Below are 19,602 nucleotides of genomic sequence, written 5' to 3'. Positions count from 1 at the left end.
AATCTGTCCCCAGCCCATCCTCAGATGAGACCACAGCTCTGACCAAAGCCTTGACTGTCACCTTTGAGAAACTCTGAAGCAGAGAACTCAGCTAAGTTGTGCTCAGAGTTCTTTACCATAGAAATTATGAAGTAAATGTGGGTTGTTTTAGGCAACTACATTTCTGAGAAATTGATATAATGACGATAAGATAACTATCATAACCATCAAAGTATAATGAAGAAGTTTCTGGTCTACTGGGAACAGAATTACATTTTAGTAGCCAAGGAACTTTACCTTGCTGAATCATGGTTTGCCTTGTTAATAAAAGGAGGGATGGCATAGGATATCTCTCATGTTTTTTCTAGCCTTAATTTGGTCTAATTGAAGAATTCTTAGGATAAGGAGCTTTTATAATGGAGTCCATATAGGAGTTTTATTCGTTGCGTATTTGATCATATGCTAGGCATGATGATAATCACTTTTCTTTCTTTTTTTTTTTTAAAGATTTTATTTATTTATTCATGAGAGACACAGAGAGAGGGAAAGAAGCAGAGACACAGCAAGGAGAGGGAGAAGCAGGCTCCATGCAAGGAGCCCAATGTGGGATTTGATCCTGGTCTCCAGGATCACACCCTGGGCCAAAGGCAGGCGCTAAACTGCTGAGCCACACAGGGATCCCGATAATCACTATTCATACATTTTATTTTCACTCTGATTTCCACAAGTTCCCTATCACTATCCCCATCAAGATGAGAATGCTCAGGCTTGAGGATATTCAGTTATTTAACAAATGCCCAGAGTGGTCAGTGTCAGAGGTATAATTTGCATCCAGATCCATCCAATCACAATGTCCATGTTATTAACCAACCCCTTTCATGAGAAGATACAACTGGAGGATGGTTTGGGCTAGAAGTCAGGAATCCTGTGGAGTCCTGAGGAAGCCAGGGCCAAGTAGACAATGGAATAGGATCTATGAATCTGACATGTGATTAATATGAATATTACAACCTTCTTTTAAAGATTCAATTTATTAGAGAGAGAGAGAGAGAGAGCACAAGCAGGAGAAGGGGGAGAGGGAGGAGCAGGTTCCCCACGGAATAGGGGGTCCTACCTGGGGATTGATCTCAGGATCTTGAGATCATGACCCGAGCTAAATGCAGATGCCTAACCTATTAAACCACTCAGGGGCTGCTGAATATTGAAATCTTAATATCTTCCTGATGTAGGTTTTTCTCTCACAGCTTATTGGGGTTTTTTTTGAGGTGAAGACTGCCTTTCTTGAAGTCACCTCACTTCCACAGTGGATTAACCAGAAAAATCTCTAAAACGTCTTCCAGTTTCAATGTTCCAATTTTTTTAAATTTATTTTTTATTGGTATCAATTTCCCAACATATAGAATAACAACCAGTGCTCATCCCATCAAGTGCCCCCCTCAGTGCCCATCATCCAGTCACCCCCAACCCCCACCCACTTCCCTTTCTACCACCCCTAGTTTATTTCCCAGAGTTAGGAGTCTCTCATGTTCTGTCTCCCTTTCTGATATTTCCCACTCATTTTTGCTCCTTTCCCCTTTATTCCCTTTCACTATTAATGTTCCTAGTTTGTATCATGCTTAGGCGAATTTGCTTTGCACAATTTCTTGCAAATAATCTCATATATAATACCGTTTGCATGCTTTTAGTACGAGTTTTCGAAAATAATTTTATTTATTTATTCATTAGAGACACAGAGAGAGAGAGGCAGAGACACAGGCAGAGGGAGAAGCAGGCTCCATGCAGGGAGCCCAATGTGAGACTCGATCCCAGGACCCTGAGATCATGACTAGACTCGAATGCATATGCTCAACTACTGAGCCACCCAGGTGCCCCTAGTATGCAGTTTTGAATGACAAATAGATCCTTGAGAAATCACTTAGTAAAACAATCACATTTCATATTTAATATATATATATATATATACGTTTTTTAAACTACTAATTATAATTATTTTCTGTCTTTTAGTTAAGTAGAATCCTTTACCTCTCCACAGGGACTCAAATTAGCAGAACATTTTTATGTCACTCAGGTCTCTACAGGAGCCTTCCATAGGTTTATTTCAAGTCACTCGTGTGACATAGGATAAATATCCCCTGCACCTAACTATTTACTTAATTTGCCAGTCTCTCATCTTCAGAAGCCCCGGACCTAGTGTCTTTTAAACCTGTAAGTAGGAAGAAAGGGAGAAAGGGAGGGAGTAAAGGAGGAGGAAGGAAAGAAAGAGGGAAAGGAAGGGAAGGGAAAGGAATGGAAGAGAAGGGAAGGACAGAAGGAAGGAAGGGAGGAAGGAAGGGAGGAAGGAGGGAATAAGGAAAGAGAAAGAAAGAAAGAAAGAAAGAAAGAAAGAAAGAAAGAAAGAAAGAAAGAAAGAACAGAGAGAGAGAGAGAAAGAAAGAAAGAAAGAAAGAAAGAAAGAAAGAAAGAAAAAGAAAAGTCGATTTCTGTGAGAGCCCGGAACAAGAAATAACTAACCTTACCCAAGGAAGTCTGGAAAGACTTCACCTAGTTGAGCTGGAGCTTACAGGATGGTTAAGAGTCTGTTGGATGAAGCAGGAAGAGAGGGGGTAGAATAAATTTTAGAATAAGAAAAAGCGTGTTCAAGTTTCAGAACCCCTGGAGTAGGGAGTGGGACACAAGGAGCTGGGGTTACATCCTGTGGGGTTACGGTCGTTAGACATAATTAGTTGTCTTTCTCCATTTACTTGCTTGTGTCCAAGTGTGTCCAGGTGCTCAGTACATACTGGCTAAGTGACTGACTGGCTAAGGGATGAGGCTGGAGTTACAGACGGGGGAACATATTGTGAAGAACGTTGTGTGTCAGACTAAAGAGCTTATATTTTTCATCCTCTGGGCTAGAAGAAACCCATTGCAATGATTAAATTTGCCAGATTTTTCATTCTGGATTTTCTTTAATGGGTTCCTTATACAATTCTATGAGATTTCTCTCTATTCACTTTCCCCCCAAATGTTTCAAAAATAATGTATAATGGGAACTGTTTACCAACATTCTGCTTTTGCTAAGGCAGTGGTTGCCAAATTTAGTGTGCCCCAGAATCACTTGTGGGAGTTGTTAAAACGGAATGCAGGGGCCCATCGCACAGTTTCTGATTGAGGGGTCTGGGTGGGATCTGATCTTTTACATTTTTAGTAAGATCCTAGGTGCTGCTGATGCTCCTGGTCCAGGGATCACACTTTGAGTAATTGCTTAGGTAGCTAAGCAATCTCCACTACAAATTGTTAGGCTGTTAAATAAAATAAAATTTTATTTTAATTTTTAATTTAATTTAAAATTATTTTTTAAAAGAAATGTAAACTATTTCAACAAATTCGTGCAAGCACAAAAGTTCAAGCAGACATATGTTTTTTTTTTTCCTTTTTGCTGTTGAAACTATCAGGTTGCAGGTGTAACCCACTTTATAGAATTTGTATATTCCTGAAACTTTATTCATCATTCGAATTCCATTTTATTCCGCTACGGAAACAAACCTTTCATTCAATTCTCAAGAGAGGAATTATTTTTTTTATTAAAGCATAATTGAGATACCATAGCCTATTACTTTCAGGTGTACATCACAGTGATTCAATATTTTTATACATTATGAAACAATCCCCAGGATAAGTCTTGTTACCATCTGTCACCATACAAGGTTATTACAACATCATTTACTATCTTCCCTGTGCTGAACGTTACAACCTCATGACTTATCGAGAGAGAAATGCCGTATGATAGAAATGCTCACCCCCTAATGTGCTGGTTTGTATGTTCTTTTTATTTTGAAACTTAATGCTTTCTTACATGGGGAGTCACCTTTAAAGAATACCTTCTCCTCTAGAAATTCAGTGACTTAAAAAAAAAAAAAAGAAATCCAGTGACTTTTTAGTGACTTAGAGGGAGCCCCAACTTTCCACAATGCTTTCAGAATCCCACGTCGATGAGCCAGAACCATGTGGGCTTCACCGTTCACTGCCAAGTTCCAGATCTCTTTGCATAGTGACTGTTTTTCCCACTTGCTGTGAATAAGAACAGCTGCCCCTTTTGTCTTTGCTTTTGAAGCCAGTGCATATGCTTGAGTGACTAAATGGAGGCTGCTGTTGGCACTTCATGTGCTGAAGTAGGAGGGGGATCAAATCTGGCAGGCACACTGGTCAGTCACCCCACCCCCAGCCCGCCCCGCCTCACCCCTCACCAGGCTGATTACAGTGTGTGATGTGATGTGCTGCTGCTTGGCCCTCACAGACTGTCCTCTGTGTGGGGCTCCTATCTGCCTGAACCTTTCATGTGGCATCTACTTGGCAAATGCCACACCAAACCGCCTTCTTCTGGTGAACTCAACGCGAGAACAGCTTCTCTGCATGGAGCATTGAATGGGGGTGGGACAGAATGGCAAAGGGATTCAGAGCTGAACAGAGAGGTAATGTAGGTAAACCCAGACGATGGAAAGCACAAGAAGATGTAAAGAAATCTCATCCCAAAGTCTCCCATTAGAGTTATCCTGTTGCCCACAGGAAATAGAGGTATCTGTTCTTTGTGGCTATGTTATAAGGGATGGGAAGAGGTGAGCCCTTCTGTGCTAACGGGATGTGACTGCAGCAGTGAGTTAACACTTTCTACTTATGGTTCATTCTGGTTCACTGAATGGCACAGGTGATATTTCACCTGTCAAGTATTTACTCGTGTTTGTTCCAAGATGTGTTTGAGGAAGAGAGTGGGTGGGAAATCAAGCCTAATCTTGATGAGAGAACATTGTGTATTCTCTTTACTTAGAGAGTTGAAAATTTATCATGACATATGCTGGCTGCACAGTCAAAACTTATCACCACCCACAACTTGGGAAGTTCAACAGGATAGCTCTGTGGGAGCTCTTCCTTTGCAGATGCGGGTTCGATGTGTCAACTGCAGGGTCTGAGTAAAACCGAGATAATCCTTCTAGCAGAGTCTTCCATATGTGGGGCTATTGGCAAGCTTTCCATAGTTTCACCTTATAAAACGTTTTAAAGGATAAATGTTTTATCCAGTTTATGGCTCTCTGATGAGAACTGGTCATGATTTTAAGTTAAAATATATCAATCCTTATATCAGAGAACGTTGATTTACACTGTCCTTAAAATGTAGATCAAGAGGGAAATTTTTATTCAAATCAGAAGACTTTGTATTTTATCACAGGTATTAAGAGTATTTCCCCCTCTGGACTGAAATGACTTTAAAGACTATTTTGCTTACATAATTCTTTTTGAGACAATACTGAGTTGGCATTATAATGTCCTATGCTAGGGAGTTCTTACAAAGGTATTGGTCTCTACTATAAGAACTTCATGTCACATACTCTAAAAGTTAAAATTCCAGCTAATAAAAGATTTTTAATGTTTATGCCCCTAGTCAGACATTGTGACCTTTCCCAGATCATAAATGGATTAATACTGTGACCACTTTCAAGTGTATGGTGTCAGCATCTCTTTCAAATAGTCTTTTTGAAGTTTTCTAACTTACTGCCACAAAGTCCCCCTTCCTGCACCAAATACTGGTTATTAAAATTTGATATATCTCTGATCATAACTCTCTGGCTATTTAATGATTAGCCCATGCTAAATCTGTCCTCTGCATCTGTTTACCATTTCTTTTAAGTGCGTCACTGATCATTTTTATTCCTAAAAGAGAAGTACAGAATAGTATGTGCATATAAATGTTTTTGGAATTTGAAATAAGCCCTAGCTTCTTTGTAAGTATGCATGTCGCATTCTTTTCTGGTCTTTGCAATCCTCTACACTTCTCTGACATTTCCCTTGCCTTTCTTCTGTCATTGTTTTCCTCCTTTCATTCCAATTCCACTGTTTCTCTTTCCTGCAAATTCACCTGCTTTGCTGATGCTCAAGATATCAAGTCTGAATTTAAAGGATCTCTCAAGCCTTAATTTCTATTTCTGGTTTCTCACCTGTTTGTAGGTGATGGTGCTTAGAGGGATAGAATCATAAGAAACACAGAAACCTTTCTCACATGGAAAGGAAACCAGAGAGACTCTAAATTATATCCAATTATAGATTTTCCAGGCATTCGTTTCTCTATCCCCATATGTTTCAATCTCCACTCTTCATTCCTAACTATAGCAGCAGAACATATATACTATGCATAGATTTTAGCCATATGCAAAGTAACCAAATGAAACGACAATGACAACGTGACCCACTCTGAAAACTGCATCATTCAACAGCAAGCATGAATCAAAGGCCATTAGGACATTTCTCTGAAAAGCCAATTAAATGATTAGATTAACAGTATACCAATATGATGCACCAAATTATTAGTCTATGAACTTAGAAGGTCTGAAACATATGTAATTTATGTCATTCAGAGATGTTCTTTTTTCTAAATAACATTTTTTCCAAATAAATGAAAATCAGTGGTGTGATCTATCTCAAACAAGATGATGTCTTAGTGCGGGGTAGGAGGAATGAAAACAGAATGTCAAAACAAATTTCTGCTGTTTTATAGTTGGCCTTGAAAATAAATCATATGTAAATAGAGTTCTATGTCATACTTCTTATGGTGTTAACAACATAGTATGTGAATACTAGAATCAGTACAAAGATTTGGAAAGAATATGACAATTTGGAAAAGGCAGTAGGATAGTACTGGCTCAGTCTCAACCACTAACTAATTGACAGGCCAGAAAAATGAAGGTTTTTAATAGATATGTAACAAGGAAATACGTACTACTGGAGTTCTTTTCTATAGAGAAACACTTCATTTGCACTTACATTGCTTTTTCTAAAACAGTAAACCCTATCTGGGCACCTGGGTCGTTTGGTTAAGCATCTGATTCTTGGATTTTGGCTCATGTCATGATCTCAGGGTTGTGGTACTGAGAGCTCAGAGTAAGGCTCTGTGCTCAGGGGAGTCTGCTTCCCCTCGCCCCCTCCCTTTGCTCCTCCCCAACCTTTGCATTTTCTCTCTTTCTGAAATAAATAAATAAATGGATAAATAAATAAGTATTTTTTAAAAAGTAAACTCTACCCCCAACATGGGGCTCAAACTCACAATCCCATGATCAAGAGTTTCATGCTCTACTAAGCCAGTCAGTCACCTCTCTTAAAATGCTTCTTAAACAAGATCCTTAAATAGAATATGGTCCTAAGTCAGGAAATGTGCAAAAACAGGCTAAGTATCTAAAACATTTCACCAGTCCTACACATTTCATTTAGGGGAGAGACTTTCTGTCTGTGACTCAAAGATGAATTACTATTTTAAAAATAATTCTAATAATCTCAGTTTTCCTGTCCACAGAAGAGTACAGATGGGAAACATAGAAGCTGAAGAGGAAAAAGATAATTTAGGCCCAATAAGAGGCAGACATAACTCAGATGACAAAACTCAGATGACTTATGGCCAACTCACTTAAAAAAAAAAAACAGAAAAAATATAGATAGTATATGTAAGGACACAAAAGTTTCTATCTATAGCTTCATGATTTAACAAAAAACATTCCAACATGTATTCAATGGGGCTTGAATGTGTTGTCAAATTGCATTAAATAACTGGTATCTTTATCAAAGGTCTATAATGTAGTATGTTAGTTGCTTAGTAGATGTTACTTTTAATTTTTGAAAATAATCTTTTAAAAAGATTTTACATAATATTTGTAATAGTATCTGAAAATATTCTAAGGTAAATATTATAATGTTCATTTTGCAACTGGAGAAACTGGGAACTGTATAGTTATTTGTTGAAGTGGCAAGAGCCAAGGGCAGAGCTGAATCTAATATTTTATAAAAATGGAATTTTCATTTCTTTATCTGATAGCTGTCTTGCAAACAATTTTTTGAAAAGATAGTATTATACCCATTTTTCTCTGCTTAATAAATCACAAACATACATGACATATTTTAGAATACTTCCTACCAAAATAATTTCATTCATTTACAAGAGAGTTCTAGTCCATATGGTGAATAAAGCATATATAGGAATTCCCTCAGGTAAACTATAATTAAAATAAAAGTCAGATCTAAGATTAAAAGGAAAGAAAGGAAAACTTCAAGCCTAATGAACAAGATGGGATTTTAAAACCAAGATGATGAATGGAGCTAAAATTGTAATATTTGGAGGCACAGAGATTAAATATGTACCCCAGAAAGAAGACTTTCATTATGCTATGGAAACTGGACTCAGAAGACTCAGGTACAATGAACAGATGAAGTGCACTTCCTTCCAAAAAAAGAGAGGAGATAGGAAGAGGCATTTTGACCATGAATGAAGCAATCCTGGACCACAGGTGGATGGAGTCAGTCATCATGAAACCTGAAGCCCAATGCTTCATCTCTGCATGACAGGGAGTCTAGGAACTACATGCATGGCTTTAGGACATTAGGCTCGGTAAATGCAAAATGCCTTCCCAATATAGGGCAATGATGGAGCCTCACTCAAGACAACTCCTGATAAAGAGATGCTTATACCAAGTAATTACAAAGTGTATAAGTTACACTCCAGTTGCAGAATAGATAGCAGACATAATAAAGCTCTCCAGTCCAGGGACTATGGGTGTGAGAACAAATAAACTATACTTTAAAAAAACATATTTAGTGCAAAGAGAGATAAAAGACTAAAAATAACAATAAAATAAAAATATTTAAGAAATGGAGCAGATTTTTTTAAAGAATTAAAAAGAAATTATAAAATGAAAAATATATTTGTTAAAATTTAAAAACTCCATCACAGAGAGAAAAGAAAAGATAAAAAAATATAAAAGTGGAGAACAAGGACCTCCAAAATACAATTGAATTTCCAGGAGGTAAAACAATATTTGAAAAGAAAATGCCGGAGCATTTTCCTGAATCAAAGAAGAACATGAAAAAGGCAAGCTCAGAGTGTCAAGCAGGAAATAATTTTTTTAAATCCACATCTAATTCTGTTCTTCAGTAATATTTCAGAATATCAAAAAAGAGGACAAGATTTTTAAGGCTTCTAAAGAAAATAGACACATTACCTTTAACTCGATAAGCCGACTCAGAGCCAACTTCTCCTTAGGAACAACTAATGCCAGGAGAAAATAGAATAATACTCTCAAAGTGCTTAGAATAGCTTCAACTAACAATTCTATACCAAATAAATTATCATTAAGAGGTGAAGATAAACATTAGTTTTGATATATATGAAGATTGAACATTTCATTACCCACAAAAGCATGTTAAAGAGAGGAAATGATATACAAGCAACAAGAAAACTGATTATGGAAGGATATTCTGAGAAACAATAGGAGACAAAGCATTCTTTGAAACAGGGAGTGGGGGGAGCCATAAAGAATTAAAAATAATAAAAGTAATAGTGGATTAGGAGAGTCATAAAAATAAAGTGGGACATACAGTAATAAATCATGGGATGTAGAATGCCAGGGTATTTTGGGGGCAGTTAGAGCATTTTAATGCCTTTTCTTATTCAGGAGGATGCTAAACATATTGATTATATACGACTTTGTTAATGATTCAGGGTAAGATGCTGTGCTAACAACTAATAAAAGCAAAATAGAAAATACACCTTTTTAAGAAGTACAGAATAGAGGAAGAATTTAAAATTCAAAAATCCAAAATAAGGCAGTGAAAAAACAGTTTAAAAATATGGTAAATAAAACACGTGAAAGGAAATTGTAAGTGAATATTTCAGTAATTCCTCAGAGGTGTTTTTAATCCTGCTGTACACTGTTTACATAATGGTAATGGTACCGAAAATAAAATAATAGAATTAGATTTGTAAGGAAGTACTAAGAAAAAGCTGATGCAGCAGTACTAATTCTAGACCCAAAGGAATTAAATATGAAAGCATTACTACAGGAAGGGAACCATTATATAGTGATAAAAACAGTAATCCACAAAGAAACTATCATTATGTTAGGTGTCCAGAATTTTTGAACAAACCAAAAACATATAAAGCAAACATTGACTGAACTGTAAAAACAAAGCAAAGCAAAACAACCCATTCATAAACATAGCAGGTACTTTTAACAAATTTGAACATTTGATATATTAAGTAAACTAAAAAAAGGTTAGAATGTAAAAGGCTTAAAAATACAATAAGGAAAATCTATGTGACAATCATGGTATAGAAGCCTGCATCCAGTATAAAGTAAATACACATTATTTAAAAAAAATACAAAACAAAACACATGGTACATTTACAGGAATGGCCATATAGTAAGGCACCAGGGATGAACAAAAGTATCAAAGGAAAAAGTTTCAAAATGAAATAAATTTTGAGACAAAAGAGAAACTCCCTTGTTCTGTGAAAACCAAAGCACGAAACTTCAAAATAATGCATGAATTAAGCGACAGTTCTAATATAAACTACAAATTGTTTAAAACTGAATGACAAAAACTTATTATATAACAAGTCTTTGGTAAAGAAGCTGCAATTATCCTTAAATTTTTTTTTTATTTTTTATTTTATTTTATTTTATTTTATTTTATTTTATTTATTTTATTTTTTTTTGTAGTATATTTACTTTGATTCTAGATTCTTTTTTTTTTAATTTATTTTTTATTGGTGTTCAATTTACTAACATACAGAATAACCCCCAGTGCCCGTCACCCATTCACTCCCACCCCCCGCCCTCCTCCCCCTCTACCACCCCTAGTTCGTTTCCCAGAGTTAGCAGTCTTTACGTTCTGTCTCCCTTTCTGATATTTCCCACACATTTCTTCTCCCTTCCCTTATATTCCCTTTCACTATTATTTATATTCCCCAAATGAATGAGAACATATAATGTTTGTCCTTCTCCGACTGACTTACTTCACTCAGCATAATAGGGTGCAGTTACAACTCTAGGAGCTGGAAAAATAATGGCAGAAAAAATCCAATAAAAGTTAAAGTAAATAATAAAGATGAAAGAGATTTTCTAACATGTTAAAAAAGCAGACATAAGGAAACAAAAGTTGATTCTTTAGAAAAAATAACAGACAAACCTCTGGAAATATTAATGAAGAAATAGAAATTGAAGGCAAAAATATACAATGTTAGTAAAAAAGACATTATCAAAAATGCATGTTTAAAAAATAAGATAGTATAAATATTTTGTCAAATATTTTCAGAATTTAAATAAAATAAACAAGTTTTAGAAAAATATAATTACCAATTTGGTAGTCTTAAGAAGCAATAGAAAACATGAAGATATATATATATATATAATATATATATAAATATATATATTATATATATATAAACAGATGTTAACTTCATAGTAAGAAATCTGCACCCTCATTTCACTTCCACAAGGGCAGCTGGTCAACTTTTTTTCAGGCAATTTTAACAAACTTTGAATATACAGGAAATTTTTATGCTAGATGAGCACTCAGGTATATAGAAAGAAAAAAATAAAATAGAATGCTTTTAAAGATTCTAGTATGGCCTCAATACCAGGAGTAGTGACATATCATACAATTATAGAACATCATGGACAATGTAATTTATTAAGCAAATATTTAACAAAATATTTTCATATCTAACTATTTATTGATAACAAAATAACAACATGAAAATGTATGATGTATGCAAGGAGTGCAAGGATAGCTCAATTTAGGATTTTCATCACAATTAACCACATTGAAGAGCCAAGGAGAAATATTATATAATCATCAAGATAAAAAGAAAAATGTCCAGTAAATTTTACAGATACTCTTAAAAAAGGAGGAAGAAAAGAGACCTTGACTTGATAAAGAATATCATACCCCCCAAAAGCAAAACAAACCTACTAGACGTCATCCTTAAAATTTTAGAGTATGTACAATAAAGGCCACAAGATGAACATATCAGAATCCTGCTATTAGATCTATAATTTGTCATTATGATGGCTAACTGGAGAAGACTAGCCAAAGATGTGAGGTTAAAGGAAAAGAAGGAAATCATAATATCATTATTTGCACGTGATATGTCCACCTACGCTAAAAATCCAAGAAATTCTACAGGCCTATTTTTAGGACATAACAGGGTTCATCAAAGGCGTTTCTGGACACAAAATCAAAGTTACTCCTAAATTCCAGTATTTACAATTAGACAAAGTAATAGGGTCGTTAAAAAAATCAAATTTATAGTTCTAATAACATTCCATGTACCTAGAGGTTTCTTTTTTAGTTACAATAAGCTATGCTAGTCTTTTATGGAGATAATTATTAAAAATTTTTGAGCTCTATAAGAGGAGATTTGAAAATTATAGAGATATAATATTCAGAGTTGGAAATAACAATCTTATGATACAATTTTTTTTCCTACTCAATGTTGTAGGATGTTATTTATTCCATAATTAATTTGTAAAGTTAATGCAACTTCCACTGCATTTTTCATAGAACCTGATACAGTAATTTAAATTTTATGTGGGGAAATGGAAGCATATAAAGAGCCAAATGATTCTGAAGAAGCAGCAAGAAGTGAGCACTTCTATTAGATATCAAAACGTATTACAAAGCTATATAGGGATATTTCATTTTACTGTGCTTTGACTGCAATTCTTAACACTGCCTTTTTTTTTTTTTTTTTTTTTTTTTAACAAATTAAAGGTTTGTGGCAGCCTTGCATCAATCAGGTTTATCTGTCCCATTTTCCAATAGCATTTGTTCGCATTATGTCTGTGTCACATTTTGGTCATTCTCACAATATTTCAAACTTTTTCACTATTGTGATATTTCTTAAGGCGATCTGTGATCAGTGATCTTTAATATTACTATTGTAATTGGTTTAGGGCAGCACGAATCACACCCATAAAAGATGGTAAACTTAACTAATAAATGTAATTATCCTGATCACTCCACCAACCAGCCATTCCCCATCTCGCTCTCTTTCTCTCTCTCTTCGGATATCCTGAGTCCCTGAAACAGCACAATCTTCAAATTAGGCTAATTGATAACCCTACAATGGCTCCTAAGTGTTCAAGTGAAAGGAAGAGTCCTATAACTCACACTTTAAATAAAAAACTAGAAATGATAAAGCTTAGTGAGGAAAGCATGTCAAAAGTTAAGATAGGCTAGAAGCTTGGCCTCTTAGAGGAAACAGCCAAGCTGTGAATGCAAAGGGAAAGTTCTTTTTTTTTTTTTGTGGACGTATAGTTGACACACAATGTTACACTGCTTTCAGATGTACAACATAGTGATTTGACAAGTTTATACATTATGCTGTGCTCACCACAAGTGTAGCTACCATCTGTCACCATGCAGCACTCTTGCAGTATCATTGACTATATTCCCTGTGCTGTATCTTTCATCCCTGTGACTTATTCATTCTATGTCTAGAAGCCTGTACTTCCTATGTCCCTGCACTCATTTTGCCCATTCCCTAACCCATTGCCTCTGGCAAAAGGAAAGGGTACCCATTGCCTCCGGCAAAAGGAAAGGGTTTTGTTTTTTTTGTTTTGTTTGTTTTGTTTTGTTTGTTTTGTTTTGTTTTTGAGAGGGGGAATTGGGAGGGGCAGAGAGAGGGGGAGAGAATCTTAAGTAGGCTCCATGCCCAGCATAAAGCCCAACACAGATGGGGCTTGATCTCACAACCCTGAATTTGTGACCTGAGCCAAAATCAAGACTTCGGATTCTTAAACTGACTGAGCCACCCAGGCACCTCAAAATGAAAGTTCTTGAGGGAAATCAAAAGTACTATTGCAGTGAACATACAAATGATAAGAATGCAAAATAGCCTTATTGCTGCTGTAGAAAAAATGTTAGGGGTCTGGACAGATCAAAGCAGCAACAGTATTCCCTTAAACCAAAGCCTAATCCAGAGCAAAGCCCTACCTATCTTCACTTCCATGAAGGCCGAGAGAGGTGAGGAAGGTGCAGAAGGAATGTTTGAAGCTGGCAGAGGCTGGTTCATGAGGTTTGAGGAAGGAAACTGTCTTCATAACATCAAAGGTCAAGGTGTAGCAGTAAGTGCTGCTATAGAAGCTGCAACAGGTCATCCCGAAGTTCTATCTGAGATGATTAAAGAAGGTGGCTACACTGCACAACAGATTTTCAATGTAGATTAAAAGGCCTTCTATTGGAAGATGATGCCATCTAGGACTTCAGTAACTGGAGAGGAGAAGTCAATGCTTGGCTTCCAAGCTTCAGAGGACAGCCTGACCCCTTTGTTAGGGGCTGATGCAGCTGATGACTTGAAGTTGAAGCCAGTTCTCATTTACCATTCCAAAAATCTTAGGGCCCTTAAAAATGATGCTGAATCTACTCGGCCTCTGTTCTGTAAATGGAACAACAAAGGCTGGATGACAGCATATCTGTATATAACATGGTTTAGCCCATCATTGAGACCTATTGCTTAGAAAAAATATTCCTTTCAAAATATTACTACTCAATGACAATGCACTTGGTCACCCAAGAGCTCTGATGGAGATGTACAACTGAATTTATATTGTTTTCATGCTAACACAACATCCATTCAGCAGCCCATGGATCAAGGAACAGTTTCGGCTTTCAAGTCTGATTGTTTTAAGAAATCTATTTCTTAAGGCTTTAGCTGCCGTAGATAGTCACTCCTCTGATGAACCTGGGCAAAATACATTGAAAGCCTTTGGGAAAGAATTCACCATTCTGGATGCCATAAAGATCCCTCATGATTCTTGGGAAGAGATCCGAATATCAACATTAGCGGGAGTTTGGAAGATTCATGATTCCAACCCTCATGAATGACTTTGAGGGGTTCAGGACTTTGGTGGAGGATGTAACTGTATGTGATAAAAATAGTAAGAGAACTAGAATTAGAAGTGGAGCGTGAAGATGGGACTGCATTGCTGCGATCTCATGATCAAACTTGAGTGGATGGGGAGCTGCTTCCTACAGATGAGCAAAGAAGGTGGTTTCTTTAGATGGAATCTGCTCTTCGTGAGGATGCAGTGAGGACTGCTGAAATGACCATGGAGGATTTAGAATATTACATGGATGTGGCTGATTTTGGGGAGGACTGAGTCCATTTTTGAAAGAAGTTCTACCATGGGTAAAATGCTGTAGCAGGTAGGATTGGGAACTATAGAAAAATCCTTCATGAAAGGAAGAGTCAATCGGTGCAGTAAATTTCATTGCCTTATTTTAAGAAATTGCCCCCAGCAGTCCCAGCCATCAGCAACCACCATCCTGATCACTCAGCAGCCATCAAGGCAAGACCCTCTCACTGACGTCTCAGAAAATGATTAGCATATTTTTGGCAATACCGTCTGTTTAAATTAAGGTATGCACCTTGCTTTTTTAGACATAATGCTTTTGTGCACTTAACAGGCTACAGTTGAGTGTGAGTGTAACTTTTATACGGGAAACCAAAAATTCATTTGACTCACTTTATTGCAGTATTTTCCTTATTGCAGTAATCTGGAACTGAACTCACCATGTCTCTGAGGCATGCCTGTAGTAATTAAAGAAGTCAGGCATAACAATCGGAATAGCTAGACCAGAGTAGACAGCCTGAAAACAAACCTAAGCATAGAGGTAAATGTGGTTTATTACAGAAATAGAATTACCCATCAGTGGGGAAGTAAAGGATTGCTCAGTAAACCGCGTTAGGACAGCTGTCTATTTTTGGGAGAAAAAAAATGAGGTAGGTATCTTCCAGTTATCACACTAACAAGGACAAGTAAGTTTGAGATAAGTTAAAGACGTGAATGTGAAAAGCAAATGTTTAGACCATTTGTTTCAGAACAAGTACAGGAGTATATTTTTGAGATATAGGAGTATAGTTTTGAGATAAAACATTCCTTATGTAAAGTTTATAAAGCACACGACTTCATGGAATCAATTTGATAAATCTGACCATATCAAGATGAAGTATTTTGCATGATGGAAGACCACATAACAAGGAGAAGAGACAAAGGCAGCCTCCAAAAGATAAATCTCTATAGTATATTTTTATAAATTAACAACAACAACAACAACAACAAAAACATTAAAAACATAAACCAACTGAAAAGTGGACAAAAGTCCCTAGGACTAGGGACTCCACAGAAACATGAATTTCTGCAGAGTATATGAAAAGATCCTTATCTTTCAGAGCAATCAAGGAAATAAAATACAGACTGAAGCAAGGAAATAGTGCACATCTGTAGATTGCCAAGAAATTTAGAAGTCTAACTTTTCTGAGCTTTTAAATTCCTTGAGAGGAGGGGAGAGCTGCATTAGCATTTCTCTGGGTTATGATCATTTCCTAATTGACCTGGCAGCATTTAGAGGCATCAGCCAGCTGCACAACAGGGTGGGTGGTAACAGGAAAGGATGAATGGAGAAAGAAGATTGCAGTGGTGATGCGGTGGATGTGCCAGGAGCTTGGACAAGGAAGATGCCAGGGCTGGCCTATTGTTTATGCAAATCTCCAACTGGGGCCTGATAGAAAGCTAGCATCCCATGTGTAAAGATTTTCTGCCTGCCAAAGGGACCTGAAGAATGACCAATTTTTTTTTTAAGATTTTATTTATTTATTCATGAGAGACCCACAGAGAGAGGCAGAGGCACAGGCAGAGGGAGAAGCAGGCTCCTTGCAGGGAGCCCAGTGCGGGACTCGATCCCAGGACCCTGGAATCACACTCTGAGCCAAAGGCAGATGCTCAACTACTAAGCCACCCAGGTGTCCCTGTTTTTATTTTTTTATTTTTTAAGATTTATTTATTTATATGAGAGAGAAAGAGAGAGAGAGAGAGAGAACAAGCAGGAGGAGGGGTAAGGGAAGAGAGAGAATCTCAAGCAGTTTCTGCTGAGCACAGAGTCTGATGCAGGGCTCAGTCTCATGACCCATGAGATCATGACCTTATGTGAAACCCAGAGTCAGATGCTTAACCAACTGAACCACCCAGATGCCTCCAGAATAACTGATATTTTTCATAAAGGTATTCAAATCTTGCTCAGCTCTTCCCAAGATCCTTACATACTGATAATTAGTGATTAATAGAGAGAGCTCCAGTTGTAGATCCCTTTATTTAATCTCCTTTGACATGTGTTCCCTAGCTATTTAAAGACTTGCTCCTCGGTTATAAAATTAAGCAAAATAAAAGTGAAGTGAGATTTCATCAAGGCTGTCATCTGTAACCAAATTGCTTCCTGGGCTTGCAAACTTACCCTGAACTGATACAAAGGTCAGTATGGGCTTCCCTTTTGCTGTATTGAGGATTTGATCTTCCTTCTGCCTCCAGCCAGAGTATACAGGGCCATCACTGGATACAGAAGCAGATCCCTCAGCCAAGTGGAAAGTCCCAACTTCCGCCTGATGTGAAAAACTTATGTGGGTAAAGACTAATCGTTGAATGTGTTAAACTCCTCAGTCGGTCTCTGTTCTTGGTGTTATGGAATGTTCACCTATTTTCAATTATTAAATAATCAAAGTACTGTCGTAACTCAGAGAGGAGATAGCTTTCTGAGATTGGCAGACTAAAAAAAGCCAGTTAGTTGGACAACACTTGCAGAGTTGTGTTTGTTTTTTGGACAAAGCTGTCATTTCTACACTGCTGACTCTACAGAGATAAGACTCCACAGTCATGAAGGCCAAGCCCAGGTCCCCTAAGCTATAATTGATAAAATAAAGGGATTTAGCCTGGAGAAGAGAGCCTTGGTAGAAAGGGAAGGAGGGAGGGATATAATAACACCAATAGCGGCTACATTTACTGGAGGCTTTCTTTTAGCTAAGAACTATTTAATGTCCTTTACATGTATTAAGCAATTTAAACTTCACAACAATCTCACAAAGTAAGTCCCATTATTATCCTCATTTTAATAAAATGAAGTATTTCATGAGAAGGTATTTGGGAAGTCTCTAGTACTGTAAAATTTCAATCAAGGATGGCGATGATGATGGTGAACGTTAGTGTTGCTGAGTAATGTTTCCAATTAGACGAAAAAAGGTAGCCAGCCCCTGGTAGTGATTTAAGGAATGTCTTGAAAACATTTTCCCATGCCAGAAACAACATCCTCATTTCCTCCATTGTAGCTCAATTCTACTATCAAAATTCATTCTTCTGAGTTCTGAAGAATTTTCTAATTCTAGAATCCTGTGTTGATTTGCATATTGTTTGCCTCCATGAGGGGTAGTAAAGCTTTCCACTGGCTAGCATATGTTTTCAAATGTGAGAGCTGACTGAGAGTATTTTCTACGTTCAAATGAACATTTCTTACATACTAATCTGTTGGAAGCAGGCTGCTGGGTTTAAGTGATATAACGATGTTCTTTCCACCTTCCCATCCGAAAGGAGAACAGGAAGCAGAATGAGCGACTGGATTCAGGAGGGGAACAGGGTCGAGTGGTACCCACTGAGGAAGGGGAAGAGACCTGAAGGAAGAAATGTGAAGTTTCTGAAAACAATCTGAGTTCATCTTCCGATTTTTCCTAGTCAACATGATTTTATGCCTGTTAGTTTCATAAACAGAGGCCATAAAATTTTTCAAAAGGTGTTTCTTTCTATGCGAAAGGTAAAAGAGGTTGTTGACTATGAAAATAACACTTGGAATTTCAAAATAAGAACTGAGGGAGTGTGCCTTGTGGCTGTAGTCCCAACCCTGGAACCACCCAGCTGTATGACTCAGTGTTCTGATCTATAAAACAAAGAAATAACATTAAGTGATCTCTATTATCTGATCTAAATTTTTGATGCTTTAAAATAGTGTTTAGAATGAGATTAACTGGAATTGTTTGTCTTATATTGTTATCTAGCTGTATATTTTGCCTTACTTTCTGTTTTTACGAAGTATGAAATGGGCACACCTGGGTGGCTCAGTGGTTGAGCATCTGCCTTCAGCTCAGGGCATCCTGGGGTCCTGGGATCCAGTCCTGCATCAGCCTCCTCGCAGGGAGCCTGCTTCTGCCTCTCTCTGGGTCTCTCTCATGAATAAATAAAAATCTTCAAAAAGTAAAGTATGAAATGCCAGTTTCTTTTATTTTTTTTTTAAGATTCATTTATTTTATCAAGAGAAGGTATGCAAGTGGGGGGAGGGGTAGAGGGCGGGAATCCCAAGCAGATTCCCTGCTGAGCACAGTGTCCTACCCTGCTAGATCTTAGGAAGCATGAGATCATGACCCACACTGAAATCAAGTATCAGATTTAACTGACTGAGCCACCCAGGTAGCCCAACAGTTTATTTTAAATATACCTATTTCTTAGTTTCCTTTCCTCATCATTCTATTTTGTTAATATTTTCTAAGCAAAGTTAGATGACATATCTTATTATATTCCTTAAAGTTTGCTTATAGTTCTGTCTCAGCTAAAGTATTAATTGAAGAGCTCTAGCAGTTTGTTCTATTAAAACTCTTTATTTCTTCCTGTGGAAGTGTTAGGTAAAAACAAGAAGGAGAAATATTCCAAATTCTGGGCTATCCTGTAATACCCTTGCCTACTTGCATGGATGATTTCTTTTTTGCATGCATGTGTTGAGTATTTGTATTTACAAACATACTTCAATTTGTGTGATCTTTCAAGGAAAGTCATCTTATAGCCAAGTACCACTAAGAAATAAAATCCCAAGAATTTGGTTCCTCCCGGTTGGCACTCTGACAACCATGCCTGTATACTGTGTGGACTCTAAATCATGATGCGAATAATTGATTCTGATGTAAACATTCTGCATTGTGAATGCTAACTAAATGTAAGTAAATGCCATTAA

The 19,602-nt window shown here is 36.9% G+C and overlaps 1 protein-coding gene across 3 annotated transcripts in view; it reads right to left on the bottom strand.

Annotated features, from left to right (window-relative positions):
* Window positions 1–19,602, bottom strand: part of NKAIN2 (sodium/potassium transporting ATPase interacting 2) — a 957,142-nt gene that overhangs the window by 128,571 nt on the left and 808,969 nt on the right. The window lies entirely within an intron of this gene.

Source organism: Canis lupus, chromosome 1 (assembly GCF_003254725.2).
Source record: "Canis lupus dingo isolate Sandy chromosome 1, ASM325472v2, whole genome shotgun sequence".
NCBI classification, from domain to species: domain Eukaryota; kingdom Metazoa; phylum Chordata; class Mammalia; order Carnivora; family Canidae; genus Canis; species Canis lupus.
Note: the sequence above shows the minus strand (reverse complement) of the source record. Positions and strands in the feature narration are given on the sequence as shown.